Source organism: Melanerpes formicivorus, unplaced genomic scaffold (assembly GCF_026170545.1).
Source record: "Melanerpes formicivorus ecotype bairdi unplaced genomic scaffold, bMelFor1.0.p_v2 SCAF_13, whole genome shotgun sequence".
In the NCBI taxonomy this organism is placed as follows: Eukaryota; Metazoa; Chordata; class Aves; order Piciformes; family Picidae; genus Melanerpes; species Melanerpes formicivorus.
Window position 1 is genome coordinate 10,501,310 of NW_027142365.1, and position 14,484 is coordinate 10,515,793.

At 39.9% G+C, this 14,484-nt stretch overlaps 1 protein-coding gene across 8 annotated transcripts in view; it reads left to right on the forward strand.

Moving 5' to 3' along the window:
- The window catches only part of MPP7 (MAGUK p55 scaffold protein 7), a 143,014-nt gene that overhangs the window by 5,639 nt on the left and 122,891 nt on the right, over window positions 1–14,484 (forward strand). The window contains exon 1 of one of the 8 annotated variants that reach the window (XM_068146042.1): window positions 1,343–1,599. The exons of 6 other annotated variants lie outside the window; for them this stretch is intronic. The gene's annotated coding sequence lies outside the window, so the exon portion shown is untranslated. Of the gene's footprint in view, window positions 1–1,342; window positions 1,600–5,774; window positions 5,909–14,484 lie in introns of those variants that run through there. One more of the 8 variants, XM_068146045.1, reaches the window with a different exon arrangement.

A 14,484-nucleotide genomic window follows, 5' to 3' on the forward strand; every position in this document is an offset into this window, starting at 1 on the left:
TTGTAGAAAACACCTTGTAAGCTCAGCAGTAGAAGGCCTTGCTTTTTTTATCACAGTCCAGAAGAGTTGGAAAAACAACTGGTCTAAAGAAGCAGTCTTAAATTTCCTTTCAGAGGTTTGACAGATACAGTAATGAAGGTTTTCAGTGCTTTAACAGATACTGTGATAGAGATTTTCCATGAATAGCTGTTCATGAACAGTTAATTGTCTCATTGTGAACTGGGTCATTTGGGAAGTGGTAAACACAGTCAACTTTTGTGTTAGGATTGGATTGAGCACAGTGTGGAAGGGGGAACCCTGAAGCTGCATCATCTTGAGACTAGCAGTGTTGGAGAAGTGACCAAAACCAACTCATGAAACAAACAGCTTGCACCCTTCTTAAGGTGAATAAAGGCTTAAGTCTAAGGAGAGCATTGAATCTCTACTCTGCAGGTCATGTCTAAAAATCCTTGCTCCTCCCCTAATGTTCTCCCTCCTACCAGCACAAGGCACAGTTGTTTGCTGCTTCCACCAGGACAAACAGCAGCCCTTTGTTAGTTGCTTGGGGCACACCCTGTTCTTGCTTCACTCTTGCTCTCTTGCCATCTCCTAGAGACCCTGAAAGGAGCCTGTTGCTGCTTAGTCTCCAAGGTTAATGGATTCAGTAAGTCTGTGCTACCTCCAGTACATAAATAGCTAACCTGTAACTTCAGTCATGCCAACGTTGACTGGATCTTAAAGATCTTTTCCAACCAAACCACTTCTATAACTATGAACTTAAGTTCTAGCATTTAATTTCCTATGGGACAGGGATCATCCAGTCTGTACCATAGAGCTGTTGTAGGTTTCTTATTTAAGAATTGTTTACTTCTCCAAAGATCCAAATTTGTTACTTGAATAACATCAGACTTAGATGTGCTACAAAGTATCTTGGCTTTAAGAGGAAAGGACAAGTACTACAGCCCAGCAAGTCTTAACTGCCCCCACCCAGCTGCAGAGTGTGGCTCCCTGCTGTGAAAGTTTCTTCTGTGTTTGAAATAGGATACAGTGACTTAGACCACCTTCCAGCTGCCAAGACCAGTCTGAGCAAGGGTATCAAAATGGCAAACAAACCTCAGGGGATAAAACTGTGAATGGCATGCTTTAAGCGCAGAGTGGTGCCTTTGGTCCTTCATCTGACTGCTGTGAGAGTCATGTGCCCTGGCCCTGAGACCTGAAACAGGTCAGACAAAACCAGCCTGGGTGTTTCTGAGGGAAGACTATCCATCTTCTAGAGATCTTGAGTATTAAAACGGAGAGCAAAAATAACGAGCAGCAGCTGAGTGCTAAGGCTCTTAAGATAGCAGTCAGTCACCTGGCAGACACATTTTTGGAAGGAGCATAGAAAAGATGGACGTTGTCCCTTGGTTAGAGCCATGGGTACAGCTAGCAAATGCAGATGGTTGAATGCTGTCTTAGTTCCCTCTCTTTGTTTGTGCTGGAAGATAACTGCTTCTAGGGAATGGTGGGCATCCTGGCACCCAGGCAGTAGGAGAAACTGTGACTGAAAATAGCAACTTTCAGCCCTGCGGCAGTGGAGGAAAATGTCTTCCTGGACAATTAGATCTGGAAGGTTCTGCTGTGAGTACCACAAAGGGAGGGATTCACTGGAGGAAATGGGAGTGAAAGGAGTAGTTTGACAATTGGAAAAAAGTTGAAAACTCTCATTGTGCCAGCTGTAGATGGCTTTTGTTTCCTAGAAACTGTGAAAACTGTTTGTACTGTATTCAATATGAAACTTTAACTCCTGATTTTGTGATAAATATTCATTTATTAATTAATAAAGATAATATTCCTTTTAGGTAGGGTTTTCACTGAATTTGTTTACAGTGATAAGTGAAGACTGTTAAATAGCTTCATTTCAAAAGGAAAAAAAGGATTGGGATGACAACAGAAGGATCTTAGAAACCAATACAGAAACTTGGTTAAAATGAAGACTCTGTGGCTGATGTGGCTGTGGAGGAAAAGTTCAACTATTGTAGGTACAGAAGGATGTTATAGCAGAGTTGTATTTATTTTTTTTCCTAGGTATCTGATATAAAAGGTAATCATAGAGGTCTTTTCCAACCAAAACAATTCTAAGATTGAGCTAAACAATTGACCTAACAGCACCATGGCCATTAGACCATGTCTACACATTTCTTGATATCCAGTCTAAACTTCCTTTTGGAGAATTGTGGAGAGTGAGAAGGTTCCCCCCCACCTTGGGTTTCCTCTTCTCCAGACTAAACAACCCTAGTTCCCTCAGCTGCCCCTCACCAGATCACTTCTCCATACCCTTCACCAGCTTGGTTGCCCTTCTCTAGGTATAATTTTAGCATCTCTGTGTGCTTCTTGCAGTGATGTAATGTGCAGGTAATTCAAGTGTATTACACATGTTGGAAAGAAATGTATGCCCTTGTTTCACCCAACACAGGAGTCTTAGGTCATACCTGCTAGAAAAGGTTTGCAAACTCTGTAACTTTTCCTCATAGTAGGGCTTGATTGATCTGCTAATTATATGTAATAAATCAGAATATGAAGGAGACTTCGGAAACCTTGCAAAACACTAATTTTCTTTTCATTTTTGGCCAAGTAACCTAGTAACTCTTCTCCAGTGGTTCATTTCTGGCTCAGCAAAGCAGAGTGGTATTAGATTTCTTCATTTATTGTGCAAAATTAAAACATCTGGTAGGAAGATAGGTTTTAGTTAAATACTCTCTTTACTCTGTGCTACAGCTGCTGTCTGCCTCTATTCATAATGTTTAATTCTGTAACTTGTGTAGGTGGACAAGTGTAATTGATGATGATGACTGAGTAAATGCCACTTCATTAATGTTGAATTTACATTTTACTCCTCAGACTTGCTCTTTTATCACAGTATTTAATGAGTTCCAGCTAGTGGTTTTGGCTTGCTATGTGTGATAGAAATTAAATTTGTAAGAAAACAGAAGGGATTCTGCTTGCTTTATCCAAGAACTAAACTCACCACTTTGCATACTGCTGGCTTTCATAAGGGAATGAAATGTCTCACCTTATTGAAATCACTTATTCTGTCTTCTCTAGTGCTTTCATCTAGCTTGGATATAGCATTAATATTTAAAATAGCTGTATCAGGTCAATAGATATGTGTGTTACTTATCAAAACACTACTGCTGTTATCACAGGTGAGAGCTTCTGGAATGACATGTAGTGCCAGCAGGTGCATTGTTCATTTTCACAAGCTGGTCAGTTGAGATGATGATACTTCAGGAAGAAAAAAAAAACAACCAACATCTCCATATTATGAATTTGTGAGAAGGAAGCATGGAATGCACACTAATACAATCTAAGACTAACAGACTGCAGGAACAAGGCAATATTCATTGTGTGGCTGTTCAGTGTGTTTTTATTAAGTTTTCAGCATGTTGAAGCAGCATCATGTGTTAATTCAGATTTCTTGTATTTGCCAACCTTGTGGATAAATTAATTATTTAGATCTCCAGAGTTTTCCAAAAGCAAATCTCTTCTGACTGCTAGTTTGCAACTAGTAAAGTCCCTCAGTGTTGGGATAAAAATAAGTGTGTCCTCCTTGCCGTGCCTGCACAGGACAGGGTTGAAGCTGTTGCAATGTCTGGAGGATTCCAGAATGCTTCTGTTGCTCTTGGTTCCCAGACTACAAGGACGCTGTCCTCACTAGAGAGGCCAGACATCTTCATCCCTTTTCTTGCAGTGGGCTGTTTCTCATTCACTGCCTGGTCAAATTCAAATGCTGAGTTCTCTTCTGGTTTTGTGTCCTCCAGTTATTGCTGGCCGTATGACCTGTGTGCTATTTATCATACATGGTTAAAAGCATGTTGTTACCCTCTTCCACATTTAGGCGGGGCTTCATTTTGATTCTGCCGTAACCACCATTAATGTCTCTGCTGTTGCTGCCTTGTATCTTCTGGGTAATAGAAACTGTCTCCCCTTCCTCTGTTCTTTTGCTGCTTTTAGAAAAACACAGATCTCTCTCTACTTCTTGGAATGCTTTTTAGAGACCTTACATGTAATAATATATTGTCCTGAATTAGTAAGTAATGAGATGACCTTTTCATCTCCAGAACTCATTCTTGAGTAGTATGCTGAGATGTTATCTCCCCACTTGAACGCTTGGCTAGAGAGATGAATTTTGATAGGGGCATACGTGACAGGCACGCGTAGCCTGCTTCCCCATGCCATAGCCTGGCTGAATGCCTCCTCTCTAGTTACCTTGTGCCAAATGTTGTGATGGGTTTTTTTGGTATGTTATGTTTTCTTTGCTGGCTATCGACTGTAATAGGAAAGGTAATTCAAAACCCAGTGTTTACATTGTTGCAGAGCCACTCACAAACTTAGAAACTAGAAGTTACAGACACATGGTAAGCTACAAATGTCCTCTTATTTGTAATTATATTTTTTTTAGAATGATGGTTGGATGTTTTTATATATAAACTTTCTCATATGCACATTTACTACACATACAAATCATTTCATGGTGTATGCTCTGCAGTACAAGACAGCCCTCGCTGCAAAGAGACTGAATGTGTTTGTGCATGCATAACTCTGCAGCTGTTGCTAAGAGAAACATTTGACCTTGAGTTTTAGGAAATTGTTGCAGCAAACCTCTCTCACTAATGATTATTCCCACCGACTTTAATAGTCAAACCTTTCTTAGGCCAGGGGAGGAAAAAAAAGCTGAGAGAGTGGTGAGGTGAAGAAAAGCAAATGGCAGGTGCTTACCAAACTTTTAAAATAGAATCAGCATGTTTCAGAGAAATTCTTCCTGAGCTTGTGTCAGAAGGGAATGGAGTAGGAGTACTATATGCCCAGGAAAAGTAAAGCTGAAGGAAAAGCTCATCTAATCTACTGGACCCTACAGGAGACTTGTAACTTAAAAAGGTCACTTTTGATAGTGAAAAACATTTAGGTTTTTAAAGGTGAAAACTTAAAAAGCCTCTTTTCTAAGCACTCAAGGGATGAGCTGTTTTGGTCTTCAAGTAAGAAACTGGTTTCAGCCCTAGCATGTGAATTAATTCCATGGTATCACTGTCTAGGTCTAGTGGTTCCCAGTTAGTAAGCTGCATTGCCATGGGCATAGTGTGTTTGTTCTGCTTATTCTTTTCTTTGTTAGACAATACTGAAGAATGAATAGTATGGTCAGGCTGGTTTGGACTTCTCATCATGGTTCCTGACTTGACGTTAAAACCTTGTCTCCGTGTAGCTCTACTAGACTGTGTTCTGACAGTCAAGATGAGGCAGATTCCTTTCTCCTTCACCAGTGTCTCATCAGAATTTTGCTGATTTGACACTTTATTGTGGGAATCTTTCATTTATGACTTGGCAAATGAATGTACTAGCTGCCAGAATATCCTGTGCAGTTCTACAAACGTGGAATTAAATATAAATGAGGACAGAAGAAAAAGCTTGCTAACAAACTGCAAGCTTGTGTGATCTTATCAGCCCAAGACTTGGCATGAACTACGCTTGAGCTTTAGAATGTGTGTCCAGGAATTTGTCTCCAGTCAGATTTCCAAAAGAGTATTTCAGAAAGTATTGTTTTGAAATAATATACTACAACCCCTGTGCTACCTGAAACACAGGATTTATTTGCTGTCATTGCTGTGGCATAGCAGAATCAGTCAGGCTGCCTGGAGTGAGCGTGGGAGGCCAGGGGTGAGCGTGGGAGTGAAACCAGAATATCTGACAGGGGCTTCTGTAAGCTGTCTGTGGGTGCAGCTTGGGAGAAGCAGAAGGCAGAAAGCGAGTGCGTTTGGAGATAGGTGCAGTTCTTAACGTCTCCGAGTTTTCTGAGCACTCTCTTCAGTTTTGTACAGACAGCTTTTCCTTGCAGATGCTACACAGTGCTTACAATATTCCAGAAGATTTCAGCTTGCCTTTTTGAATGCCTATGGTAAGACCTTGTGTGATACAAAATATTCCTTCTAACTTTATTCCAGTGCAAGATTAGTTTTTGCCACAGTGAATTACACTTGAAGCAATTTGTGTGATTAGGATTTTTCAATGTTTAGAGGAACAAAACCTGGTACAAGTAGATTTCATCATGTAGTTTAGCTAATTTTGTGTCAGGCTGCTGGATGTCAACATTGAAATGTAAATTCATATAAATATATGTAATGTTGTTGTGTAATTTGATATCCAATCCTATGGCAAAATAATCAAACCAGTCTGCAAACAGGTGAGTGGAATTTATCTTACTAGCATCAAATATATCCCTTTCTGGATGTGATGGGGAGCAATGTAGTTGAAGTTGAGATGAGTAATCCCACTTCTTGGTACTAGAGAGATGTATTACAAAGAGGCTGTTGCATAGGCCAAGGAGAAGAAATCCAGTTTTACTTCCAGAAAAACCATTAAAGGCTGGAGGTGGAGCAGCAACAAGGATTTGAAAGTGGTCATTTGAGCTTTTGATCTGTGGCTAAGGACAAGCTTGCTGAGATTAGTAGGGTAGGTCAAGTAATGTGTCCTTTTATGCTCCGAAGGGCTAGCGGGAAGTCCTCGGTAGTATCTTCTTTCAACATACTCTTTTAAAACTTGTCTGAATTATACAGTCATGTGTCTGGAATGTACTATAAATCAGATCTGCAGGCTCTCAGTGAATAAGAGTGGATGCTGTTTTGATGACAAGTTTGCAAAAGCATTGGTAGCCTAGTGTAAGCAGATGAACTAAAATGGTAAGAAAATGTTATGGGTGTCATAAACTAACTGAAAATGGATTGCAATGCTCTCTTGCAGCAACCATGCTCTGCTTTGCTAAGAGACTAAAGCTAAGAAACTGCAATTTGAGATGCATTTACATAAACTTTACTGCTCAGACACAAGTTTTATTCTTGTTCTGCAAAACTGTGTTTAACCACAATGGTCTTGCAAGGGCTAGGGGAAATCAATTGAAAAAAGGAAATGACTTTTCATTCTAAATTTAAAGTGACATTTTCTGCTGCTTAAGGGGGAAAATATATATGTAGGCCTGCTGAGAAGAATGTCAGAGCTGCTGCACTTTCTTCAGAAGTGACCAAGAGAGGGTGGATGGCAAAAGCAAATACAAGTAGCTGTAAAGCAACCTTTGTTTTGGTGTAGCAGTGTAGCTGTTGATGAAGATTGATATCCAAACTTTTCTCTGACAGCCTGTGTTCAGACCACTAATTTGATAGCAGCCAAAGAACCTGTTCTCAAAATGTGTTTCAAGTACTTATTCAAATAATTGGGTTTTGGCCATTATGACTTAAGCAGGTATTGTGTAGAAAAAGAGCAAACTACAGGAAGCACTTTTTTATGCTGCCAGGTAATTTCCTTGACTATCCTGAGCTAGTGTATTAGGAGAAGTAGTGAATGGTTGTTTGGTTTGCCTTTGATGTACCACTCCTGATGAACACTTATACTTTCTCCTCTATGGTTCATTCAGTAGTTGTGTTTCAACACGAGCCTTCAGCAGGGAACAATAGGGTGTGTTATGTGATTGTAGACTTTGCTCCAGCAGCTGGAGTCAAAATATTTTGCAGTTTGTTTTCAGTTTCAGATACATTGCAACAACAAAGCAGAGCTTTAAAGATCCCCTGTGATCAGGCCCATACCTGCTAATGTAAAACAGTCTCCTAGCCTGAAAGACTTGTAGGGACAGGTCTTTATTAGACCAACTTGTCTAAATAGTTGTATCTATCTTTAGATGTCAAGCAAATCAAAAGGTTGGTTTGCCTGAAAGACTGCCTACTCTTTCAAACTCTAAGGCTTAGTCTAAAGAATGTCACTTCTGCAGGCTGATTGCATCTTACCAGTTGTGTTAGGCCATTCTGGTTGCTGCAGTTTTCCTGGTTATGATATGTGGGCAAAAGTGGTGATTTGAACTTTTTGAGAGCAAAGTAGTTGACAGCCAGTTTTCAGTCATCCTGCTGGAGCCAAACGTAGTAACAACTGCAGCAAGAGCCCATTGAGCACATTGGTAATTGAGCACATCGAGTAATATTGTCTTGAGTAAACTTATCTGCTTCATGTGTGCAGAATACTAGGAGTGCTGATGACCAGGCTGCCTAGTTGCATGTAGACCAAATAAGATAGGCTCTTTCAGATTTGGGAGTGAAAACTGCATGAGAGCTGTGCTTTCTGCAGTGCCATGACTGCAGAGGAAGCATGCTTTCAGCATAAAATGATGATGACTTGAAGACATTGTGTGAAAAGATATCCTGAGGTTTATTTTTAGCCAAGTTTGTCCTCCTGTGATATTAATATCTGGTTTTTCTTTCTCTGGTGAATTTATTCTTGGGTATTGCCTGGCAGATGGTTATATCTTAGAGTTGTATCAGAGTGATGTTATTTGCTTGACAGTTACTGTTCTCTTAGGAACCCAGGGCAGGAAAGGACCTCCCTATTCATCAAGTTTATTTTCATGCTCTTGTAGGCTTTATGCCATAGAATCACAGACATATGGAGTGCTGTCTTAAAAGCAGCTGGGCCGTTTCCCCTCAGTGCTTTAATTGGAAGCCTGTTCCAACACTGAAGTGCCCTAAATATGAGAAAGCTTCTTGTCCTGTTCAACATAAATTTATTCATTAGCAGTGGGTGATATCCAATTCCTGTGCCAAGATTGACCTTTTATTTTTTTATTGTTTTAAAGTTATCTCATTGTGTCCATACACAGCCCTTGCTTTTCTGCTCAGCTTCACTTTTGCTAGGCTAAGGCCAAGTCCTCTCAGTCTGCCTTCAGCTCTGTTGAAAAGTAGAGCAAAATGAAGCTATGGGTACTCTTTCAGCTTTTGCATAGCAGGTTTTTCCAGTTCTCTGAGAAGGGTGTGTCCTGTTCTTTGTACTACTGCTGATAAAAGAAGGAGCTTCCTTGTTACTGCAGTGCACCAACAGAAACACAGAGATAGAAAATGCTGTATTTTAAACTGCTCAGACTGCAGCGACTTGTGGCCTACCTTTTAATTTAGGAATGCAGGTAGTGCTGTGGAAACAGCGTTGAAAGGCAGGCAGACGTTTGATTGCTTCAAGTGTGTGGGTTCCACTTGTGGTTTTTGTTTGTGTTTGGTGTGATGTTTCCCCCCCACCCCTGGCTGTTAAATGTTCAGATCAGTGTTCTGTGGCTGATCTGTGCACAGACAAATTCTTTATGCATTTTTAATAAATTGCTGCAAAAATCTGTGATCAAAGATAAACCAAACCTATTGCAAAGGTATTCAACAACTGGAATGATGTTTAAACATTTTTCTGACTAATATTTGTTGTTTCTTAGTACTTCCAAGGCTCTTGAGAGATCAAAGTACTCCTCAAAGATTTATGTTCTTAAGATATTAATGAAAGATGAGAGGCAGATGCATTTTGCAGCATTTCACTATGAAGTTGTTAAAAAAAAGTAGAAGAGTTAGACAAAGCTTCAGTAGGAAGACCTGACCTACTTTCTTCCCCTGGAGTTGTGTTGGAAGAAATAAAACACTTAACACTGTTTAAAATGCAACAGCAGGTTTTATGTCCCAGGTTTAAAGAAGAACTTCAACCTTTTGATGTTCAGCGTTGCAGCTCATAAAGATCAGACTCCTGGCTAAACAAGTATGGAGTCAGGCACCTGAGGACCATTCTGATCTTGTGGCTAGAATCTGAAATCCATCATGTGAAGTGCTGGTGCAGTGAAGCCAGTGGGTAGGAAACCAGGGCATACCTTAGACTTTTGTATAACCCTTACGTTAATCAGCAAACCGATTCCATGCCACTTTCTGCAGTTTTCTCTTAGGAAGATGCTTTTGATACGTGTCTTATAGACCAGCAATTAATTGGCTTATTTCTCCAAGAAGTAGGAGGCCTAAATTCTAGGCTCCTCTTAGCCTGAGGGAGCTCAAACCCACGTTTTTCTCTTCTTACAAGAGTGCCGCAAGACACTTGTTCATGCTTGCTGTGTGACCTAATCACCAACCTGCACATTCAGACTTCTTGCCTACTGTCTGGCATCCATTAGCTTGCATTTCTAGAAGGCTGTAATATGGTCAACTTCATCAGGAAGGACTGGGCAGTCCAGAGCAAGGTACCCTGCAGGCTGGTGAGTGAGGTATCCTCTTTGGAATATGGATTCAATTCTTCTCTTTACTTTCCTGGAAAGGAAATTCTGTTACTGAAGAATAGTAGAATCTGCAGTTGAATCTGGTTTTAATTTAATATTCTTAGCAATTGTTTGAGCACTGTTTTCTGCTTAATGTTTGACCAGAAAATACTTCACCAACCTGCAAATGGAATCATAACGACTGTCACTGATCTCATCACTTCTGGGGATGAAGTTTTAGAGCTCTTTCAATTCAGAGGTGTTTTGTGGTTTTCATGGTTTTGGTTTTTCCCTCTTGTTTTAAATAACCCTCATGTATTTTTGTCTTCTAAGACAGACATTGTGTTTTTTGAATCCTGATGCAGGAAAGCAAAACAAAATTTCTATCTCTTGATTTAAAATGAAATATATTTTCTGTCTAGGGAGGCTATACTGGGAGCTGTGAATCTGCTCATAAAGTTAGAGTTCTTTTTTGGTTACTAACTGATGGCATAACATGTGCAAAATATTCTTTCTCTCTTCAGATAAAGAAAGTGAAATTACAGAAAATAAGTGATCTTGCAAGAGTATAACCTAGGTGGGAAACTTACTGACTCTTAAACTTCCAAAGCATTCAAAACTAAACTTGCTCTGTGTGTTTCCATGTTGCTTGTTCCCTGTGTGATAATCCTCAAAAGTTGTGCTCCTGCCTGGGCAAAGCTGTCAAATAGTGAAATTTGGCTCTTAATGAGTTAGTTACCTTGAAAATGAAAATAATGGTGACAAACTTTACTCAAAGAAAAAATGAAAATGATCATATTAGCAGACTGGAGTGGTGGAGTCATCTGGAGATGTTCAAGCAGCATGTGGACCTGGCATTTAAGCATGTGGTTTAGTGTTGACCCTTCAGTGCTGGGTGGATGGTTGGACTAGATGATCTTGGAGGTCTCTTCCAACCACACATATTCTGTGATTCTCTAGCTGAAAAGCAACAGTTAAGTGTTCTGGGTTTCTCAGTATGAGACAACAGTTGCCTTCACACGTGAATGACTTCTTTAGATGTACAATTCCCGGGTACTATGAAGTAGCAAGCATGAAAAATGTGTTGAACACTGATATGATTGCACCCTTTTGGAGTTGGCTGTAAAGTGGAAGGAAAACATAGGGGGGGTGGGGGGGTGTTGTGAAGTTGAGTTTTGTGTACTGTATTGGCTGGAATCTGAAGTGAGTGCAGACATCTATCTGATCTGTGAGACATCTTACCTTAAAGTGGTTTAGTTTTCTTAGCTGGCACAGTTCGCTGCAAGGAGCACATGTGCTGTGTCTTGGATACCTCAACACGTTATCTTCTGCCAAATTTCACTCATGTTTCCAAATGTAATATTATGCTTATGTCCTGTCCTCTTTTTGGCACTGAATTCAAACAGCACCTGTTAATGTTAAGGCTAAATGAAGTTACTGTAATCTTGAGGATAAAGAGGTTTTGGTGAAAGAAAATTGGACAGGAGATTTAGATTTCCTGCCCAATTAAATATTTCAAGTGGAAGCATTCTACTTTGGTTTTATTTAGAAGTCAAAAAGCAACATTATAATGTTAGCACATGCCTTCTTCCTAAAATCTTTTCATGAGCTGGTGTTTAAAGCATTTCAACTGAATATCAGTAAAGTAATAACCTAAAACATGCTGGAACATCATTTTTTTTTTTCTGGGAGATGAGTGGTTTTGTTCTGGAAGCTTGTAATTCCTCTGTTGGCTGATTAGCATTTGCCTTTCAATCAGCTTTAGTGGAGTTGTGTAGCTTATTGACATTCCTTTTTGGTTTGACAGCTGAAGAACAGCAGCCCTCAGTATGAACATTAGGCTAAGGCTTACATTAGAGCCGACAATCATTTGTTCTAGTACTTGGCAGCAGAAAGGTAAAATAGATTATTTGCTGCTTCAGCCGGTGAACATTACTGAGTTTTCTGAGTTCAGTACTGCTCTTGGACAGCATTGAAACTGCTAAAAGCAGTGGGTATCTCTTCTGCAAATGTTGCTGCTGTGGGCAGTGCAGGGTGATGACATAGATGTATAATTGTCTTTTAAATATTTTGTTTCCAAAAAATGTGTTTTCTCTAAGACTGAAGAATACCTCAGGGGAGCAATCTGTTCTGGACTCTATAATTGAATTTATCTGAAGAGATTTTCTGTGAAGGTAAGGGACCAGGATGATCTAAGCACTGTTCTGTTGCTAATGGGAAGAAAGATGTGGGGCAAAGAAATGACAGTACTTTTATGATGATGTAGGTAACGAGATGACTGGGGAAAGGAGTGCTCTGTATTGCTGCTCTAAATGTATGGTGTGCAGCTCCTTGTATAGGAAAAGGCTGTCAAGGGCCAAGAGATCCAAAAGGATTATGAAGAAGTGGTGCAATGTCTACCTTGTGCTGAGAAATGTGCTTAACATGAGAAGTCCTCCCATAGCTAATTGTGGAGGGAGATGTCTGGGAAGAACTGAGATGACAGGGAAGAGCTGGGTATGTTCCTTAACCTTCATCTCTTATTGAAAAGCATTTGAAACTATCAGAAAGGAGTGGGAGAAGCAGTGCATTTAGTTGAGCAGCATTGGTTTAGAAGCTCTTGTGAACGTGTATCCCTCAGTGAAATCAATGGAGTAGAAGAAACGTGCCTCCCCCAAATTTTCAGTGATTGTAGAAGTACCCTTCTTGTCTTCGTTGAAATCTTTGTGCTTCACTTCTGCCTGGTTGTATCCTATTCAAATGTCAGTCCTAACTTAGAAGCTGCAGAGGCATCCTCTCCAATAAATCATTAATTGAAAGTAACAGAGCACTTGGAATTTTTTTTTTCAAATTGAAATGGATCATTCTAGACAGATGCTATTTAAAGATTATTTGTTCAGTTGCTCAAAAGCAGATAGAAGTGTTATACTAATCAATTTGTTGGAATACCTGGGGGGGAAAAAAGTTAATGAATTCTATTTTGATCTAAAGCAAGTAAAAAACCCACTTGTTTTATTAATTTGTCTTTTCATTGAACTTAATACATTAGTTGTATTACAGTTATTGGTGTGCACAAGTTTAATTTAGAAGGGCTAAATCATTTGTGCTTTGTCTTCCTGGGTCCACACTGGAACTTCCATCTTTTTGTGTTTTGAATGCAGGTTGTGAAATAATTTGTTCAAGGCTATTTTTCTGTGTTGCCCTCTTACTTGAGATTAATTGCTCTGCTATGCTGTCACTAGATGACCAGTGGTTATATCAGTTACAGAACCAGTACATTTTTATTTGCTTGCAGTATCTGAATACAGGTTGTCAATTTTGGGGTGTGGTGTGTGTGTTAAAGTATGGTTAAATTGCACAAGGAAGTATTTAATTGGTATTGTTACTTTATTGCTAATGGTTTGCAAGTAAATTACTGACAACTCTCCACTTGTGTTTTTAAAAGCACATTCCTTTCTGTCTTGAATAATACAATTCATACCATAATTTCACCATCATTTCTAAAATTCCTCTTATGGCCTTTCATAATTTCTTGTCAATGATGCCATTATTCTGTCTTCTACTTGAGCTCATAAACAAGAATCTTTTTCAAATTCTGCATCATATCAAGACTGTATTTAAGTCTTAGTCATCTCCAAGCCTGTCATAATAGCTGTAAGCTGCATTCTTTTTTATGCATTTAAACACTGACAATATTTTGGATTGCAATATTCTCTTTTGTGAATTGCTTCAGTATTCTTCTGTTTTCTTGTAAAGTATCATAGTATCAGTCAGGGTTGGAAGGGACCACAAGGATCATCTAGTTCCAAACCCCCTGCCATGGGCAGGGACACCCCACACTAGGTCAGGCTGGCCAGAGCCTCGTCCAGCCTGGTCTTAAACACCTCCAGGGACGGGGCCTCAACCACCTCTCTGGACAACCAATTCCAGGGCTTCACCACTCTCATGGTGAAGAACTTCCTCCCCACCTCCAGCTTCATTCCATTCCCCTTAGTCCTATCACTACCTGATATCCTGAGAAGTCCTTCCCCAGCCTTCTTGTAGGCCCCCTTCAAATACTGGACGGCCACAATTAGGTCACCTTGGAGCCTTCTCCTCTCTAGACTGAACAGCCCCAACTCTCAAGTTTAGTTTAGATCAGAGTTGATCTTTAATGTCCCTTCCAACCCAAACCATTCTATGAATCTAGTCATGCTTCTCTCCCCAATGCAGTGTTGTTGCAAAGGTTTTACAAAGTTGTTGCTTGTACCATGCAATTTTCCTTCTGCAGCATTACTTTCTTATTGAGTATATGCAGGGTCTCACTTCAAAATCCTTTCCTTGTCTGCTCTTATCCTACCTGTCATGAACTCACCAGCAGTATATTGATTTGTAAGAGTCCACCACCAATCAGACCTTAATGACTACATTTAAATCTTAATGTGAATGTCTCGAAGCTTTCTCTCATGCTGCCCCAAGGGGTGTAT